The sequence below is a fragment of the Sarcophilus harrisii genome, chromosome 4 (genome assembly GCF_902635505.1).
Source record: "Sarcophilus harrisii chromosome 4, mSarHar1.11, whole genome shotgun sequence".
NCBI lineage: Eukaryota > Metazoa > Chordata > Mammalia > Dasyuromorphia > Dasyuridae > Sarcophilus > Sarcophilus harrisii.
In genome coordinates, this window is record NC_045429.1 from 322,207,431 (window position 1) to 322,228,528 (window position 21,098).

Genomic DNA, 21,098 nt, shown 5'->3' on the forward strand with positions numbered 1-21,098 from the left:
ATTTATTCAGCCATTCCCCAGTTGATGGACATGTATTACATCTACTGCAAAGAATTTTCCAATTCTTTTCCACCACAAAAAGAGCTGCTACAAAAATTTTTGCACATGTGGGTCCTTTTCCCTCCTTTATGATTTCCTTGAGATAACAGACTCAGTAATGGCATTGCTGGGTCAAAGAGTATTCACAGTTTTATAGTCCTTTGGACATAGTTCCAAGTTGCTCTCCAAAATCATTTCACAATTTCACCAACAATACATTAGTATTCCAGTTTTCTCACATCCTTTCCTGTAGAGGGTCACAGAGAGTGGGGAAACTCTGGATGAGGTATAAGACCCTTCAGCCCAGAGGGAACCTGCTGACAACCTCTGGTTCAGCTCCTCATCTCCCCTAAGGGCTCTCTGCCTTCCTGAGAAGTCAGGAGGTGGTGACAACTTGTGTTGTGATTGAAGCAGAGTGATACCAGGTGGAAAAGTGATACCAGGTGGCAAACTATGTACAATAGCAAGTTGTTTATGTGGTCCCACGTGCACAGTATATACTGGGCGCATGCCCAGTATTTTTTTTTTTTAACATAACAGTATGAGGGTATAAAAAGGGGAAAGAACAAACGGATTTCATTTTTCCACTATCCTCAGAAGCCCTACCTCATCACTTTTCCACTAGGACAGTATATTTTAATCACCCTGGAGTGAGGGCTCTAGAAAGCAATGGTATGTTTTGCCACTTTGGGGGCTCTAGAAAGCAGGATAATTTAATCACCCCTGTGTGGGGGCTCTAGAAAGCAATGGTAGGTTTTGTCACCCAGCTTGGGGGCTCTAGAAAGTCGGACACAACTCTATACAACATTTATCACTATCTTCTCCTGTCATTTTAGTCACTTTGAGAGATGTGAGATGATGCCTCAGAGTTATTTTAATTTGCATTTCTCTAATCAATAGTGGTTTAGAGCATTTTTTCGTATGACTATAAATGGCTTTAATTTCTTCATCTGAAAATTGTTCATTTAACTGGAGTTTAAAAAAAAAAAAGCTAAACCTTCCATATTCTTGAGACAGTTTGGCAGTTAGAATTTGAGACAAGGACCATCTTGGTGGATTGGAGGAGGAGGATTTTTTCTCTTTTCCTCTCTCCCATCAGCAGTAGTATTCTATAGTAGAGCTTTCTGCCCAAAACAAGACATCATATTCAGCAGGGATCTCACAACCTGAAGTAAAACAATCACAGAGAATTGAGGGCAGTAAGCAGCTTTAAGGAGCATGGCCTCTGACAGCAGAGAAGAGTATCAACAATGGATTCAAGGATTAATTAGCCCTGGCAGTGGAGAACTGAACTCTAGGGAAGAGCAGACCCAAGGAGCCCAGATGAATGAGCCGCCCTACAAAGCTACTGTGATTTTCTTTGAACATGTGTTCCCTAAATATGAAACCAGGATGTAAGTTTATGGAATAGTTTATCAACCTTTATGAGGGAGGAGGGGATTTTTATAGGTATTTTTCTTACTATTTTATCTTAGTTGACATCTTTACTTTGTGTTCATTTATTAGCTATTACTGGCTGACTATTAGAGGTAAGCTCCCTAGCCTAGGGGGCCTTCAAAGTTATAGTTTTAGAAGTGCAGTCTCACAGAGTGTCTTTTGAACCCTACACTTGGGAACAGCCAATCCCCTGGGGACCAAACCTGAAAATGTTTTGAGTGCCAAATTAGGGGATTTGTAGAATTCCCCATAAGGGGTTCTATTCAAAAATAGAATTCAGCTGTTTCATTAATAATGATAATAGCAACAATAGTAAGTCTCCTTTACTTTCTTCCCCTTTTCCTTCTATTTGTCCTCCTTTTTGATAATGCTATCCTCATTCCATTAATATCTGGCAAAAACTGGATTCTCAAAAATTTCAAACCAGGATTACATTACAATTTTTAAAAGACTTGGTTAGTCCTTTGGAATTTCATTTGGTCTGTATGAGAAAGCACAGGATCATAGGATATTAGAATTGCCAGGCACTTTAGAATTCATCTGATCCATCCCTTTCATTTTAATGCTGGGGAAAATGAGATCCTAAGAAGCTAAGTGATTTTTGGAAGTTCACACAGATAAACAGAAAACTTAAAGCTAAAATGTTAGTTTCCCTTGCTAAACAATCATTATTTATCAGGCATCTCTAAAATTGTTAGTGGTTGTGATTAAATTTTCAGAAGTTGAAATTGCACTTTCCAAGAAGCAGACTATGGCTTAAATCATAGTTGCCTGGGTGCTTTCTGAGATAGAGACCATATGCTGGGATTTATGGGAGTTCTAGCATTTGCCTGAATTTTCTTCTTTGGAAGAGAAGAAGCCAAGGTTTCAACCAGTATGTAATGCATTCTAACATTCCTCTTTAAGAGATTGTGGTGGTGAGGGACTAAATGTCAATAATATCTGTCATTGCTTGCTAAGTCAGTCTGATTCACTTCCAAAAAGCCTTCAGGACAGTTATACTGCAGTGATATGAATATTTGATACTATTTAAAGAAAATGAACTGTTTATAGCTGAAAGGCTTTCCTTGATTTGTATCCTGCCTAGAAAACAGGAAACAAAGCCTTCTCTGATGCTAAGCAATAGGTCCTAGAATCAGACTGGATCCTTTAAAGACACATTTGATATGCTCATGCAGCCTATTACTTCATTCAATCTAGAGTTCTGTTATCTTTAAGGATATACCTATAGGCCAGCCCCCAAATGCTCTCTGCTCTTTGAATTTCTGACTCCCAACTATTTAATAAACTCTAAGGGAGAATTTGTAATGCCTCCAAAAGTAGCACTACTTTCTTAGGCAGGAAATTTTTCCTCTACCCTATCATCTCCCTCATGTAATGATCCTAAATCACTCATTGTCTCAGAGTCTCTAGCATTTCCAGGTCCATATGAATTTCTTGAAAGTAGGGACTATTTTTTGGTTCTGTCTTTGAGTTCTTATCCCCTACCATAATTCCATATATACCAAAGCTTCTTAATCTGTGAGTAGCAACCCCATAAAGGATCAAGTAACTGAAAGTCGGGGTCATGAAAAATTTGACATTAAAAGATAAATATTCCACCAAGATTTAATTCTTTATTAGTTTTTTATTTTCAAAACATATAGATGGATTATTTTCAACATTCACCCTTGCAAAACCTCTTGTTCCAAATTGTTTTCCTCCCTTCCTCCCATTCCCTCACCTAGATGGCAAGTAATCAAATATATGTTAAATATGTGCAATTCTTCTATACATATTTCCACAATTATCATGCTAAACAAGAACAATCAGATCAAAAAGGAAAAAAAATGAGAAAGAAAACAAAATGCAAACAACAATAACAACAAAAAGTAAAAATACTATGTTGTGATCCACATTCAGTTCCACAGTCCTCACTCTGAGTGCAGATGGTTCTCTTCATCCCAAGACCACTGGAACTGCATCATTCATCTCATTGTTGAAAAGAGCCACATCAATCAGAATTGATCATCATATAATCTTGCTGTTGCCATGTATCATGATCTGGTTCTGCTCACTTCACTTAGCATCTTTCATTGTAAGTCTTTCCAGGCTTCTCTGAAATCATCCTGCTGATTGTTTCTTATAGAATAATAATATTCCATAACATTCATATACCACAATTTATTCAGCCATTCTCCAACTAATGGGCATCCATTCAGTTTCCACTTTCTTGCTACTACAGAAAGGGCTGCCACAAACATTTTTGCACACGTGGGTCCCTTTCCCTCTGGGATATAAACCCAGTAGAAACACTGCTGGATCAAAGGGTATGCACAGTTTGATAGTCCTTTGGCCTCCAGAATGATTAAATCAATTAACAACTCCACCAACAATGTATTAGTGTCTCAGTTTTTCCACATCCCTTCCAACATTCTTCATTATCTTTTCCTGTCATAGCCAATCCGAAAGGTAGTGGTACCTCAGAATTGTCTTGATTTGCATTCAAGATTTAATTGTTTATGTAAAAATAAACAAGCACATTTATCTCATTGATATGCAAATTTGATTTCATCTTTAATAAATTGTAAATTTATATGCATATCAAAGGATTATTTTAAAATAAATTTTTTATGATTTATCAGTAAATGTTTCACTTGTAAACCTATTTTATATACCTGCATAACCAGATCACATAAAAATTTCTTGGGTGGAAAGGAGTCACAAGTGGAAAGAGTTTCCACAAAGTAGAAAGAGTGGAAAGTGATGTGCCTCATCAATGTCTCCTGGATGGGACTGCATAGTTATTCTTGCTTCTAATGCAAATAGCATGAAATACATGTTCCATGAGTGACACAAAACTCCCAGGAATTTTACCTAAGAGGCAGCTCTAGCTGCCATTCTATACCTTTCTATTTTAACTAATTATCCTTACTAAGTAGATGCTAAGCTCTTCTTTCGCTGCTGAAGAATACTTATTAGTATCCTTTATATTTCAGCTCTCTAGGACAAAATCTCAGTCACCCAGTTTTACAGCTGTGTACTGCACCCAGCTCTTTTAGTGGCTCCTTGAGAGGATATCCTTGACTGATAGAACAGGGACTTGATTGCTAGACATTTGATCTAATATTAATTTGGGCTAGACTATGGGATAGACTAATATAGAGAATGAACACACTCTTTTCTTGGATATATCAGAATTTCAATTATTCTTCCAGGGCTAGAAATTATGGTCTCACTAAAGTGGCCTGAATCTATTATTGCTGAATTTTGCACATCAGATTTCTTTTAATTTCTCAAGGATATAGATGCTTTTCCTTAAGGTCAAATTGCCTTTTCTTGTGCTTCTTCTTTTAATTATAGTTTTTATTTCAACAACGGTAATAATTAATAATTTGTTACTATTTAATTTGACTGTACTATAAGGTGCTAGTTTCTAGACAAGACCTACAATTGGACATTCTTACTCTCTTGCACTTTTTCACAATATTAATATGTTACAGAATAGGATATGTACACAAGAGAAAATGTATGTACTCTATTGTTTGCTATTGTTATAATTATTCATATATACAACACCAGAAGCTCCTGCTCAGTTTTCCCAGAGTCAGACTGGCTCCTGCATTGATAAAGGCTATGATTAAGAGTTACTTATGGAACTGGGAAGATTTAATAATGAGATCATCTTTGCACTAACACTTGTGCCTGACAAAAGATAATAAAGAGCCCCCCAAAAATTTTACTAAACATATTTTGCATTTTGTTGAGGGATTTTTCCTCCTAAAAGCTTAAAGTTCTGTCACTGAAAATTGAATAGTAATTCAGGGAGTTGTGGCTATGGCATATGGTACAGCAATAACTTTTTTTTTTCACTTGAGGCAAAAACAATTGACTGGGAATGGCAGCAGGGCAAAGGGCAATGTAACCATGGAAATAATCCAATTGGGAGAGGAGAGCCTGACCCTCACTCCCTTAGGGGTAGGGGGCAGGGAAAAATAGGCCCATAAAAGGAAACAAAGTAAGGAGATAAAGAACACCTTAGGGAAGAAACTCATCTTCCTATGGAAGAACTGGGGACATTTAGAAGTCAATTTATTCCTTCCAGCACACAAGTGAGAAAGATATTTATCTTTTTCAACCTCACAGTCTGCAAAAGCAAAGCCAGAAATCTTTGTGAAAAGAATACTGTCCCAATTTTACATTCTCTGGCACAGATGTGATTGTTGTCAAGACAGATTGTGAAGGACAAGCTAAGATACTGCAAGAATTATTGCTGTGCTTCCTCAGATATCATGCCCTGAGGACCAAAGTCCTGACCCTTCCTCCTTCCCCCTTCCCCAATCCCTGTCTCCCTGACCTTGACTCTGTAATCTGGTAACTCTCATTTAATCAAAAACTTTAGAATATGCTTAGCTTCTCAAAACAGGCAATTCTAATGGTAGCAATTTTTTTCTGAGTGGTACTACAAACAACAAAAATAATTATAGCTAATATTTCTTTGTAGCATTTTAAGGTTTGAGAAGTGCTTTATGTACATCTTGCCTTACAGTAACCCCTTGGGAGCATTGTTTCCATTTTTCAGGTGAGGGAACTAAGGCTCAAAGAGATTAATTGATTTTTCCATATAACTAGAAAATGTCAAGGGTGAGATTTGAAGTCAGATTGACAGGGGTGAACCCTGAAACTGTCTCCCTTGACTTTTGTGGGGAAACAATGGGAGTGAACTCTGAAACTGTGTCCCCTTTGATCTGTAAAAGAAGGGAGATTTGGAGTCTCAGACTCCAAAAAGTCTGGGAAAGCATATGTTCCTAGACAAGTTAAGTGGCTTCATTCAATTGGAGATGTTGGTCAAATCACTCTCCATTGATCTTTTGGGGTTGCCTGTTCCACTTCAAGAAATTCCAGGCTCTAGAAAAAAAAAAAAAGCCTTCAAAATGATTTTATTCAGTTGGAGATCTGGGATTGTTGAATGGCTTGAAACTCCAAAATAAGTGTCTAGGCCTAGGGGCACTGACTCTTTCCAACTGCAACCAAGCCTCAGAATGCCAATAAAAAGAGAATTTTGTACCCCAAATCTTTGCAGAAGTCTGAAGTAGGAATATGCTTTGCCAAGGGACTTTTCTTCTTGGCACAGCTGCCTAGCAGGACTCCTGCTTGCTGTGAAGACATTCTCTTCTCAGTGATACCTGACTTTCGGGGTTTGTGAATTCTTTCACATTGGACCTGTGTCTTTGATCAGAGGGGATTCTCATCCCTCATTTCTCTACCACTACACCCACATCAAGATCTTTTCTAACTCTAAGTCTACCAGTCTCTCAACCATAGTTCATTGCTCACATTCTTATAGAACTTTAAGGTTGGCAGAGAGCTTTTGTCCAAACAACTCTATGAAATAGGTAGTTCGACTATTATTCCCATTTTACATTGAGGTAATTGAGTTAAGCACCTTGCTCAGTATCACAATGCTTGTAATTGGCAGAGCAAGAACCTGAACCTAGAAAAAGTTGCCCCCATTCTCTTCTATTATGTTTAAAAAAATTAGTATTAGTGCCTCAATTTTTTATATTCATGTATTCATTACATTCATTACATGAATACACGTAAAGATGATTTTCAACATTCATTTTTGTAAGACTTTGTGTTCTAAATTTTTCTTCCTCCCTCACCTCCCACATCCCCAAGACAGCAAGTAATCTGATATAGGTTAAATAAGTAGTATCTCCATTTTTATATTTATCCACCATTTTGTGAGTTGTTTTGTTGGGGTATGTGTGAAGTAATTGGGTTAAATGACTTGCCTAGAGCCAAATAGCTAATAAATCTTAGGTATTTAGGCACAGTTTTGAACTCAGGTCTTCCTAGCTTCAGGCCAGTGCTCTATTCACCACACTATCTAGCTACTGCTTTCTCTACCATTTTGTTAGGCTGATTAGCTTCTTGTAAATTACCTGATTTTGAAGAAGTCATAAGATTACCTCCCTTCCCAAAGTTCACCTGATTTAAGGAAAGTCACAAAACTACTCCCTCTCCTCGCCTCAGTGTCTCCCAATGCCCTCCATCAATGAGAAACTAGATGTCTCAATCACTATAAACTTCTATTTTTCACTCTCTCTAAATTTCATATTAACTGTGTAGAAGCCAAGCTTTGCCATCCTTGGCTACTGAGAGCCCTGTCTGATTTGTTTTGCAACCATATGCATTGCCAGATAAATCATTGTCTGGTGGTGACTACTCAATTTTTGGTGGGGAGGAGAGTTCTCACCATAACATGCCTCTACTTCCTTTCTTCTCACTCAGCTCTTTTCACCTGGCTTTCAACCACATCCCTCAGCTAAAATTGCTCTTTTCACAATTTTGAAGAGGTTTGAGAGGTCATAGGGATTGGAGAAAATATCAAACCTCCCATCCTATTACTCATTTGAGCTGAAGTTCCTCAATTAATTCCTAATTGCCACATTCAATGGTCTTTTCTCAATTTTCACTCTTCTTGACTTTTTTTGCCACCATTTACACTGTTGGCCATTATCTCTTTCTGGTATTCTTCCTTCTTCTCTTAATTTTTATTACACTGTTCTCCTTTTGTGCTCCTTCTTGGATGTATTTCTGGCCTCTGAACTTTACCAACATAATTCTCATCAAGGTTTCTCACCTTGGAACTTTCCTCAAAGCCTAGGACCTTCTCCTTCTGGCACAAATTTCCCCTATGTTGGCCCTCTTTCCCCTTGGTGAGTACCTTTATTTTGGGTACTGGGCCCATGTTTCATTCCCCTCCTATATGTGCTGCTGATTCTTCTGGATCTTACCACCATACTTCCTGTCCCTTTCTCCCCTTCTTTTGATCCTTCCTCCCCCTTTCAGTGCTCTCTTATGTCATTTTCCCCAGTAGAATCTAAGTTCTTTAAAGACGAACTGTTCTTATTTGCTTTTCTATCTTCAGAATTGGCACATAGTAAGAGCTTGATAAATACTTGCTGCCTGGATCCCTTCATTATCCTGCATCCTAACTATGGATATATGCCAAGGATCTTTTCTTCTTAGCTCTCTTCTCTCTCTTTCTCTCTCTCTCTCTCTCTCTCTCTCTCTCTCTCTCTCTCTCTCTCTCTTCTGTCTCTCTGTTTCTATCTCTGTCCATCTTTCTCTCTGTCTCTTTGTGACTTCAATAACTCATATATTCAGTTACCATCTTATGTGGATGATTCTCAGATTCATATATTTAGTCCTAGCCACTCTCTCTTAAATTCCAGTTCTTTTTTTTTAATTAAAATTATTTTTCTCACCTCCAGTTCTTCACCAGCAACTACCTGGCAGACATTTCAAACTGAATATCCAATGAGTATCTCAAACTCAGTATTCATACAGAACTCTTTATCTTTTTAATCCAAACACACTTCTCTTTTGAACTTCCCATTTACTGTCAAGTATATCATTCATCCTTCTAGTCATCTAGGTTGGCCACCTTGTAGTCATTCCTGATTCCCTCATCCCACACATCCAATCAATTGGTATGTCTTTCCAGTTCTACCACCACCACCACCTCTCTCACTTTATCTCTTCCCACTCCCATGACCACTCACCTCATTAAGGCCTTCCTCTTCACTTGCCTTATTGTAGCAATAGACTCGTAATAAGGTTTCCTAAATCACAGTCCCTCCAGATGTCAAACATACCTCAGCAACACTTCTTAGTGAGTATTTAACCTGTCCCCACATTAAAACTATATTAAAATGTAGTTGGGAAATATTTAACAAAATAAAAACACAAGAAAATATAGATAACATCATATTTTAAAACTAAGTCAACATGTACCTGACATCTATGGATTACTGGCTCCTGAATCTATTTGAGTTTAATGTCACTGTTCTACATAGTTATCAAAGTGATATTCCTAAAGCACAGATTTGATCCTGACATTTCCCTATTCAGTAAATTCCAGTGGCCCCCTTTTGCCTCGAGGATCAAAAATAAACTCTGTTAGTATCTGACCCCATATGACCTTCCTACACATTATTCCTTTTCATATAAACTACAGTCCATTCTAAGGTCCTTTTTATTGTTGTTCAGACATTTTTCAGTCATGTCCAATTCTAAACGATCCCATTTGGAGTACTCTTGGCAAAGAAACTGGAGTAATTTGCCATCTCTACACCATTTTACAGGTGAGGAACTGAGGTAAACAGGTTGCACAACTACTAAGAATCCGAAGCAGGATTTGAATTTAGGTCTTTCTGATGCTCTTGAGCCATCTTGCTGTCTTTTTATCATGTCCCATTCTATCTTCCATTTCTGTGTAGTTGCATTGTGTTTTCTTTGCCCAGACCTACTCCAGCATTTGCTCCCAATTTTTGACTCTTAAGTTTCCCTATTTTCCTTCAATATTAAACTCCAGTATCATTTTCAATATTAAATCTTTTCTGATCCCAGTTGCTAGCTCCTCTCCTCCTCCATTATATTGTATCTATTTGCATCTAATTTGTATATTCCTAAATATGTACATGTTATCTCCCCCAGCTAGATTATAAGCTTCTTAAGGGCAGGAACCTTTTTCACTTCTGTCTTCATATATCAAGTCAGTCAGTCAGTCAGTCAACAAATAATATATTAAGTGCTTACAATGTGCCAAGCACTAAGTCCCAGGGCTACAAAGAAAGGCAAACAACAATAACAGAAGCAAAAATCAGTCTCTGCCCTCAAGGAGCATTCACTTCAGTGAAGGAGATAATATGTAAATGTCTAGGTTCATAGAAGATATGAAGAGTAGGCGTTGTGGTTTGTCCTTTATTTTCAAGAGGACCAATGACATAATGGGGTGATGTTTTGACTTGTAAGTGAATTGGATTTAAGTGAAGCAATTGCACGAAGTTGACAGCCTCATTTTCTCTTCCAGCCATCAGAGTCCAGGGCAAGAGAATTCAGGAAAATTGTCTGTGGTCCTAGATACAGTGAATGACCTTGGTATCTTCAATTTCTGACCAAGTTCTAAGTTTTCCTTCATGGCCATTGGAATAAATTGTCCTCATCTGCCCAGTCCAGCAGGGGCAGAGTTCACATGTGGGGGGGATTTTCAAGAGAAACTAGCATCTCCTGGGTAAGGACTTGCTGAGTCCTTTTCAGGGCTGCTTCTCCACCTTTAATGTCTGTCTGGTACTCAACTCTTACCTGGGTTTCCAAAAAACTTTAGTATGCACAGTGGCACACTGTTGTTGATTGAGGATAATTTATAGACATAAACCCCATCGATGAGTTGAAGAGAGTCTACAAAGTAAGTAAAGATAATCTGAAAGGGGAAGACAAGGCAGGTAGGGAGACCTCCTGAAGAAAATGGGATTTGAACTGAGGCTTGGAGGATTCCAGGGAAATTGAACAGATTTTTGAGATCATAGATCATTCCAGTCATGGGGGACAGCTAGTACAAAGGCAGGGAGGGACCTGGAAGATAGAGTGATATGTTCAAAGACTACATAGATGGATTCTGGAACACATGGAAGAGGGCAAGGTATAAAGACTGGAAAGAAGGTAAGAAGGCACAGATTATGAAAATTTTTAAATGCCAAACAAAAGATTTAGATAGTTGATCCTAGAGATAATAGGGAGCCAATGGAACTTACTGAGCTAGGGTTTGAGGAGGGGGAAGGTGATATGGTCAAATCCACCTTTAGAAAAATCAGTTTGCAGCTGAGTGATAGATAGGTTGGAATAGAGTGGGAGGGAAGGAGAAATAGTGGCCAATCAGATGCCTATTGAAATAGTATAGGTGCAAGGTGATTAGAGCATGTGGTATATGTATAAGTAGAAAAAAGAGTTGTTGTTGTTTGTCTTTCATTCTTGAAGAGGACTGTGAGATAAGGGAGATGATATCATGACATGCAAGTGAATTGGATTGAAGTGAGGGAGGGCTGTGCAAGGTCACCTGCCTCACTTTCCCTCCAGAGCCATCTGAGTCTAGTGGAAAAATACAGATCAGGATGACTGGAGATGGCCCTGAATACAATGGGAGACCTTGGCCTTTTTAAGATAAGGTCTACAACAGGTCTCAGTTTGACCAAAGCCACATACATTCAGATGCTTAAGACTGGTAACAACGGAGACAAAGAATTTCCTTATTCACCAACTCAAAAAAAAAAAAAAAAAACCCAACCAACCAAATAAATAAATAAATCTGGAAGAGGACACATATCTATTTATCAGTAGAAAAAGAGAGAGAAGAGTGTACATAGAGAGACATTCTAGGATAGTACAGGGCTTCTTATACTTTTCCTACTCATTGCCCCATTAAACCCAAGAAATTTTTACCCGACCCCAGATATATGTATATGAAATTGGTATACAAACCAAACTTTTACTGATAATCATAATTTTGGGATCCCACATTCAGTTATAAGACCCCATATGGGGTTTAAAAAACTTTGCCTGACATATAATAAGCTCTTAAGAGATACTGCATCTTTTTTTTTTCAATAGTTTTTTCTTTCACCTTTTTCCCAGGACCCTGAACAGTGGAAATCTACCCTACTTCCTATGAACTCCTTGTTAATGGGCTTCTGGGGCCTTTTAGCTACATCACATCAAATCTATTGAAGTCAGAGCCCTGAGCAAAGGACAGCCAGATCTCAGGCAATTGCTATGAGAGAGTAGTAAGGCACCTTTGACAAGCATTCCCAGTAACTGCTTGGGGGAATTTCTGAGGTTTGTGATGAGAAAGGACTTAATTACATTCTATGAAGCAGGCTCAAATCCAATGTCAGGTGGGTGTAACATACCCATAGACTGTTATATAATTCTCCAAATGCTAAGCGGATGAGAGCTGCTGCTGCATTTCTGGACTTCTGGTTATTTCCATTCCAGCTGTTTGTTTTGGGTACAGCCCAAGGACACATTTTAGCTTCTGAGTGATGTAAAAGTGGAAAACATTCCAAATAAAAGCCTTAGGAAAATTGTGTACACACCCAACCCTATAGCCTATTTATTTTGGCTATTTAAAGGATAAAAGCAGTCCAGTTTTCTTGCCCCCGGACTCCAGAGGTACCAAATTCCCCTTCCTGATTCCCAGAAGGAAGTCTTCTGGGAATTTCATTAGTCTATTTGGCATGTGGTTCTCAGTCCTCTCTTCCTTTTTTCCTCCTGGCTAAGAACCTCTATGAACCAGGGAGGCATTTCAGAAACAGCCCAGGATCTTGGGTCTGGATGGGCTGATCAGACCTGATTTCTTAGATATATGGAGCTCCTGATAAGTGAACTCCTTCTACCAAAGCAATTGACTTTTCTCCAAGTTAGCCTTCTAGGACACCCGGGAGGGCACTGAGAATTTGAATGACTTTCTTAGGGCCACACAGCTAATATCCCTTAGAATGCTCCTACAACTTACACTCACATTTGAGGGGTCCCCAGAGGAATGGCTGCTTCTTTGGGTTTTAGGAATAACCTTGTAGATTACTTACATGACTAACATTATAGTCACAAGTCCCCACCAATGTACTTCAAATGAAAAATCAGCAAGTAGGACCAATCAGCTTGTAGCAAAGGCATTTAACAAGGTAGCAGAGAAAACCTAATATTTACAAACCATTCTAGTAAAGCTAGGACATTCTCTCTCACAAATACATGAAAAGACTGAACTTAAACTGAGAGTACAATGGTGATGAGTCACAAATGTAAGATTCACAGGTGGTAAAGGCAGCTCAAAACATCTGGTATTGTAGGGTCCTAGAAATCCTTTTATTTCTTTGTAGAGTTCACATGCAGATCTTTTCGGGTATAATGTCTCTGCTGTCTGAGACACTGTGTTGAATTACTTAAAACTGCTTCCTTACTAGAGTTGGTGCCACTTTGTATCTATTTCTATCTAGAGTATGTATCTTTGCTCCCTGGTAGATACAACTACAAGTTGAATAGTTTTGCTTTAGAGCAACGTGGTAGGAAGAAGACAAGTTTCTCTCTATTCTTTCATTAAAAATGATTCCTTCTTAAGCTCCACTTCTGGAACAGTTTCTCAAACTGCTTGTAGAGCTAAGCAATCTAGCCTCTTACTGGCTCTCAGACTTCTATTGTTATTTTTAACCAATCACTTTTCCCTTTCTGAGTTATTGATGAAAGTGTATCTCATAAAGGCATGGCTTCAATTTTGCAGTTATTTAGCATCTTATTGTCACATTAAAACCTCATCTTCTCTGACTAAATTCTATAACTTCACACTCACAGAGTTGGAGGCATGGAGAGATGCCTACCTCCTATGTTCTCCTCCTCATTAAACTTTTGCTGTCCCTAGAAAATCAGCCAGAGTGTTTTTGTCAAAAGTCTGTAATCTCAAAATCTGGATGTTTCTCTAGTAACTTTTTCAGTATTTTCTATACTATCTTTTTGAGTATTTTCCCTGCTATCACATAACAAAGACTTTCAGAGAAATTCATGTGAACAAAAAAATCCAGAAAATAACAATTCTCCCACAAGGATACAGAGCTATATATAGTACAATTTTGAAGATTATCTTCATTTTTAAATTCATCATTATGCAATTTTAATAAGGAATCATCATTTTACATAATTCTGATAAGTACTATTTACCTTGGTGCTTGAAAAGGTCTTCTCCCAACCAAAATTAATAAAAGAAAAGAAAAAAAGAGAATCAAGATTATCCCCTGGTTAATACACAACTTCCAGAATACATTGACTCTGTATATATTAGGGATTTGGGGTCAGCTGGAATTCATCTTATATATAACCCTTTATGTAGTGACAAAATTAGTTTTGTCTTGATATTTGCATAACTACACTGACCTGTTTTGGGCCAAAGAGGGAGTGTTTCCTCTCTCTCTCTCTCCTCCCCTCTGAGAGAGTTCCAAGTTTTATATTCTGAGTTCCAAGTAGGAAGATTGAATTAATCCTGAGGAAGGTGAAACTTCTTTTATATTCCTTCAATATGTAAATACAAGCTTCAGAGTTGCCTCAGGATTCTAAGAAGAAGAGTTTCTAAGAAAGTGGTTCTTTTTTTTTTATTTTTTAAAATTAAATAACTTTTTATTGACAGAACCCATGCCAGGGTACTTTTTTACAACATTATCCCTTGCACTCACTTCTGTTCCGATTTTTCCCCTCCCTCCCTCCACCCTCTCCCCAAGATGGCAAGCAGTCCTATACATGTTAAATAGATTACAGTAGATCTTGGATACAATATATGTGTGCAGAACCGAACAGTTTTAAGAAAGTGGTTCTAAGGGAAACTCTCCAATAGGTTTCTGTATATGCATAGTGCAAGCTGATATATTCTGGACAAAATTCCCACAGTGTAAATGGGCTGCCACATATTAATAATGAAAAATTGCATACAAGAATTCCATAAAGGGTAGCACCAAAGAACTATAAGACTTAAAAGAAGGTAGACCAGTTATGTGCCAAGAGTAAGTGAAAACCAGGAAACTCTCAATCTATTCAATTGATGTCCACGTTGTATTGAGAGATCTAGAAGAAGGCACCCAACATGTTATTTGCCTCCTTCCCCTGCACTCTTTGGAGGATTTTGTTTTATTGTTTCTTGCTATCTCATGAAGTCATTAACTTCTACTTGCCCAATTCTAATTTGTAAGCAATTCTTTTCTTTTTTTAAGGAATTTTTTAAAAAGAATTTTTAAAATAAATTCTTTTCTAGTTGTTTTCTTCAATGAACTTTTGTACTTCTTTCCATTTGGCTAGAGATCTCCTTTAAATTGAATTTTTAAATATCTCTTTCCACTGGGCCAATTTTGCTTTGTAAGGGAGTTGTTCTCTTCAGTGAACTTTTATTATCTCTTTTACCATTTGGCTTTTTTTGTTTTATTATGTGTTATTTCTTTTTTAAATAACTTTTTATTTTCAAAATACATACAAAGATAGTTTTCAACATTCATCCTTGCAAAACCCTGTGTTCCAAATTTTTCTCTCTCCCTTCTTCCCACCCTCTTTCCTAGACAGCAAGCAATTCAGCTTTTCTTTTTTCTTTTTTGCTGAGGCAATTGGGGTTAAGTAATTTGCCCAGGGTCATACAACTAGGAAGTATTAAGTGTCTAAGGCTGGATTTAAATTCAAGTCCTCCTGACTTCAAAGCCAGTGCTCTATTCACTGTACCACCTTATAGCCGTGTGTGTGTGTGTGTGTGTGTGTGTTTTATAATCTGTTGATTCCTTTCATGATTTTCTTATATCACTCTCATTTCTTTTCCCAAGTTTTCTTCTACCTCTCTTATTTGATTTAAAAAAAATTTGAGGGGGCGCGTGAGACCAATTTACATTTTTCTTTAAGGCTTTGATGCTGTTTTGAAATTGTTGTCTTCTTCCAACTATGTATTTTGATCTTCCCTGTCACTTTAGTGACTTTCTGTGGCCAGGTTTTTTTGTTGTTGTATGCTCATTTTCCAACCTATTTCTTTACTTTTAACTTTATGTTAAAATTGGATTCTACTCCCGTGTTGGAAGAGGCACTGTCCTAAGCTTCAGGTTTTTCATACTGCTATTTTCAGAGCTGGGTTTAGGTTTGTAAGTTCTTCCAAGGTGGTATAAACTAAGGAGAGGTGTGGCCATTGCTCTCTTGGTTTGTACATTAGTCTTTGAGCAATCGCAAGCATTTTTATGTCCTGGAACTATGTCCCCATTCCTGCTAGCACTCTTCATCCTGAGATTGAAATCTAGAATCAGATATGAGTAAGGCAACAGAACCTTGCTCTCAGTACTAATAAGAGATCCCTGTAATCTTCTGACCAGTTGTCTAACCCCCTTACTGTCTATAAGTAGAGAGTTTCAGAAGCCTTTGTTGCCTCCCTCCTCTTCCCTTCCCCTTTCCCCACCCAGGCCTGCTTCTGGATTGCTTTGGCTCAGATTATGCTGGATTTTACTCCATTCTCACCTCAGTGAAACAGATCTTTCTTGACAATCTTCTAAGAGGTCTTGAGCTGAAAATTGTTTCACCCTATCCTTTTGTTGGTACTACTTCTTCAGAACTGATTTTGAGGCATTATTTAATGTTGATTGGAGGGGAAATTGGAGGAGCTCAAGCAAATACATGTCTTTGTCAACTGAATAATGTCTATAGAGGGTTTGGGGAAAGAGTTACATAGTATAAAAAAGCATGGATTGTTTTTTTCTAGTACTGCTAGAGAGTTTACCCACATTGACAAGATATATTGAAAAAAAATCAAAGAAATACAGACATATAGATAGAATGTAAGATCCTTGAACTTAGGGATTTCTGAATTTTTGCCTTTTTATTCCTAGTGTCCTCCTCCATCATTCTGGGGACCAGTCCCTATGGAGCTGCAACCTGACAACTGTTCCTGTAGATGCTATAGCCACAATGACTGAAGACCCCCCAAAAGAGAGTTCTTTTTACCAAAGTCCTCAGTATTACCATATAATTCAATATCAGAAACTGATATTTAATGAGTGGAAATGAAATCAGAAGCATTAGTATCTACTTTACTTCTCTGCCTTAAAGATCATGGGACCTTTCTGACTTATAACTAAACTTTCCATATGGATTATCTCCCTCATCAGAATGTCATTTAAATAGTATTTTTTCCTTTTTCTTTTTCAAAACTCATTTTTAAAATTAAAGCTTTTTTAAATTTTCAAACGATATGCCTGGATAATTTTTCAACATTAACCTTTGCAAAACCTTGTGTTCCAATTTTCCCCCCTTCTCCTCAACCCCTCCCCTAGATAGCAAGCAATCTATGTTAAACATGGTAAAATATGTGTTAAATCCAATATATGCATACATATTAAATAGTGATTATTCATTCTGACTATATGCTAGGAATTATGCTAAGCTCTGGGAATACAAAGAAAGGCAAAAAAAAAAAAAAAAATCCTTGCTTTCAAGGAGCTCACAGCCTAATGAGGGAAGCCATGCTAAAAATTGCATACAAATAAGCTATGTAAAGAATAAATTAGGGTAGTCTTAGAATGATTGGGATAGGTTTCTTACAGAAGTAGAGCTTTAATTGACCTTTGGAAGAGCCAGAAAATCCAGAAGACAGAAAAGAAGAGGAAGAGAATTTCAAACATGGGGGACAGGCAGTGAAAATACCTCAAGCCTGAAGATGGAATTTTTCTTTCAAAAAAACAGTAGTAAGGAGGGTAATGTCACAGGATCCCAGAGTACATAGAGGGTAGATTAAGTAAGATATTAGAAAACTAGAAATTTTGTAAGGGGCCATGTTATGATGAGCTTTAAACATCAAATGGGATTTTATATTTATTCTTGGAAGTAATAAATAGCCACTAGAGTTTATTGAACAAGAAGGTGCTATGGTCAAATTTGAATTTTAGGAAGATAAATGTGACAGCTAAGTGGAAGATAGATTGAAAAGAGGAGCGATTAAGGTTAGAAGATCAATTAGCAGGTTATTGCAATGGGTTAAATGTAAAGTTATAAGGGTTTTTATCAGGGTGGTGACAGTGTCAGAGGAAAAGAAGGAGAAATGTTACAGGAAATGACAAGGTTTGACCATTGATTGGAATGAGAGAGGGTGAAGAATCAAGGAAGACATTCAAGTTGCAAGCCTTGGTGAATGGGAAGATGGTGGTACCTTTGACCATTGGGCATTTTCAGTTTGAGATGTCTATAGGACATCCAATTCAAGATGGATTTATAAGCCTAGTGATGTGAGACTGGAGGTTGGAAGAGATTTTTGGATTGGATAAGTAGATCTAAGAGTCATTTGCATAGAAAGAGAAAAGAAAGCACCTAGGATAGTGCCTTGGGTGACCCTAATTATTAGTGAGCATAATGTGGATAAAGATCCAACAGAGGAGACAGAAGAGGACAGGTCAGATAGGTAAGAGAAGAATGGTATCCTGAAAACTAGAGAGTAGAAACTATCAGAAGGAAAGAGTGATAGAATCTGTAGCTGCAGAGAGACCAAGAAGGATGGAATTTTTTTAAAGTCATTAGATTTGGCAACTAAGAGATGATTAGTGACTTTGAAGAGAGCAGTTTCAGAATGCAAGTTTCTTGAGAACAGGGATTGTCATTACTAAACTATTTTTATTCTTACTTCTTAGTACCATGCTGTGTACATAGTGAATAGTGCTTTACAAAATCATTCATTTTCAGGGCATTGAACATTGTATGCTCTTAATATATTTTTGATGAAGTGAATGTATTCTACATCTGAACAACGGGGCTTGGAGTAAAATTTTGGCTAGGATCTTGGCAAGGAGAGAAATGCTTCTGTCTTATTAAAGTAGACTATTCACTTCAAAGATCTAGACTCAACCTGACTGTTAAGTCTCTGAAAAATGCACATTTTCCATAGATCTACATAAGCTATTTTTGGGTGACTAAGCTATGAGAAATGTTAGCTCAGCTGATATTCTCTACCACAGAAAAATACAAAGCAACTATGCTTTGGTTAAAAGCTATGTGTCACAGCTATACATGAAAAGAGATGGACAAGTCAGGAGGATTCCCAGTACTAGAAGACATGTGATTGTGGGTACTTCAGCAAGAAACCCACTTCAGCATTTTTTATCTAAGATCATAGCATTTTTTGATCAAGGACACTCAAAAAAATTTGTGAAGGACTTCCAGAAACCACTTTTTCTATTTCCCACGCCCTAGTCCTAAGTGTGAGATTGACTAGAAATGAGATGAAATGATACTTTTCAACTGCAAAGAAGTTTCTTGTCAATTTTCTTCCAACCAAATAGAGAAAAAGTAGATAAAACCCATTGCTGGATGGATAACCAGATACTATTTTATCCAAGGGAATGTCTATTAATACCTCACAGCACATAATAATAATAGCTGGCATTTATATAGCACCTATTATATTATCTCATTTTTCTTTATCATCACAACCCTGAGAGGTAGGTGCTATTATTATTCCTATTTTACAACTGAGAAAACTGAATCAGACTGAGGTAAATTGACTTGCCACAGATCACACAGATTTTGTCTGTGCAAAATTTCAACTCAAATTTCCTGACAGTAGCCCACTGTACCACCTAGCTGCTTCTAGACCATAGCAGATGCAGATGCACTCCCAGTTACACATGTATTTTAAGTTTCTAGGTCCAAACAAGCTTGGTTGTATATTTTAAAGAATGATGTGGACAGAAAACCTCTTTCAGAATACAGGAAAGCAACTTTAAAGAAAGTCTGATTATATATGAAAGAATGCATATACAACAAAAATGGGGTCATGGAGAGTTGGACAAGACTGAAAAACAATGGAACAGCAACAAAAATCTTCTTGTTTACACAACTGTTTAGTGTATTTATTGGATACATAATAATTTAAACATAAAAAAGCCAAATTTTGAAGGAAAGACAGACACGCTTTAGTGCTAGGGAGTCAAGATTATGTTACAAAACTTTCCCTGAAAAACAGAAATATTAATTTTCACCAATTGCTCAGGTAAACAAGAAATTGGTGAACTGGAAAAAAGGGAGAAAGGGATGGCAGAGAGCCTTTGACATGTCTTATGAGCATTACTTAAAGCAACTGGGCATCTTTAGCCTGGATAAAAGACAAGAAAGGGGAGATGAAGAAGGGCTTTCCATTTTTAACTCCTACCCTATTCCATTTAGCAAACACCCTGTGAAATACCTAGGAGCTGCCTTTCTCACAGGCTGCTCCCATCTGTCTAACTTACTTTCTATGCTCTAATCTCACAGGTCAAGATGGAGTTGTGAATGTTGAAGAGGAACTAAGCTTTCCTACCACATATACTATAGTGAAAGAAAACCACAGAAACAGAAGTGAGCTCTTCAACTCAGTGAAGAATTGTACAATAAGATAACCAGAACATAGTTGAAGATGAGTTTGTATCATGAAACTTGCACAAGTCCCAGAGATTAAAAAAAATGCCATGTAAGGGAAAATATGAGTAAGCAGGAAACATCCCACCAAACACAATAAAGAAATAAATGGATTAAGAGAAATCTGAGGCATTGTAAATAGAATTAGAATTAGAAGAGTAAGTATACAAATATAATGAAAGCTATGGGGGTGAGGGTGGGGGAAGGGGGAAGGGGGAGATGCCTTGACCACAAGAGCCAAAAGAATAGCTAAATCAAGAAATAAAGTCAAAAATAAAATTTGAAATTAGAATTCAAATAAGAACTCTGGAGGAAAAAAATCAGGATAACAAATAACTTGGATTAGAAGGTAAAATAGCTAATCCAAGTAGTAGTCAGTGTGAAAAATAAAATAAGCCAAAAAGAATTTAAAGGATCTGAGATAATGAGAAATATCAGAACAAAGTCAAATGATTGAGAAAAAAATAAATAAAATAGAAGGCATCTACTATCAAAAATAGTTGACTAAAAATGGGTTAAGATCAAGTAATTCTAAGGATTACTATTCTTCTGGAAAACCAGGAATAAACAAAGAACTTATATATCACCTTTCAAGAAAATTGCCCAGATCTACTAGAACAAAAAGATAAAATGTAAATAGAAAGAATCCACTAATTATCTGAAAGAAATCCCAAACTAAAAATGCATAGACACGTTAATCAAAATCCACAGCTACCAAATCAAATCAAATTTTAAAAAAATATTCTGAAAGCAGCCAGGAAAAAAAGAGTTCAAGTACCAAGGGACCACCACCAGGATCATACAAAACTGCAATTATGACAAAATAAACAATAAATAAAACTTAGATTACAGTG

General features: G+C 37.2%; 1 long non-coding RNA gene across 1 annotated transcript; it reads left to right on the forward strand.

Annotated features, from left to right (window-relative positions):
- Nucleotides 1-1,057: 1,057 nt before the first annotated feature.
- Nucleotides 1,058-20,367, forward strand: LOC116423278. The gene is made up of 2 exons (XR_004233826.1): nt 1,058-1,433; nt 20,101-20,367. It is a non-coding gene; the product is annotated as an uncharacterized LOC116423278 (long non-coding RNA).
- Nucleotides 20,368-21,098: the final 731 nt, after the last annotated feature.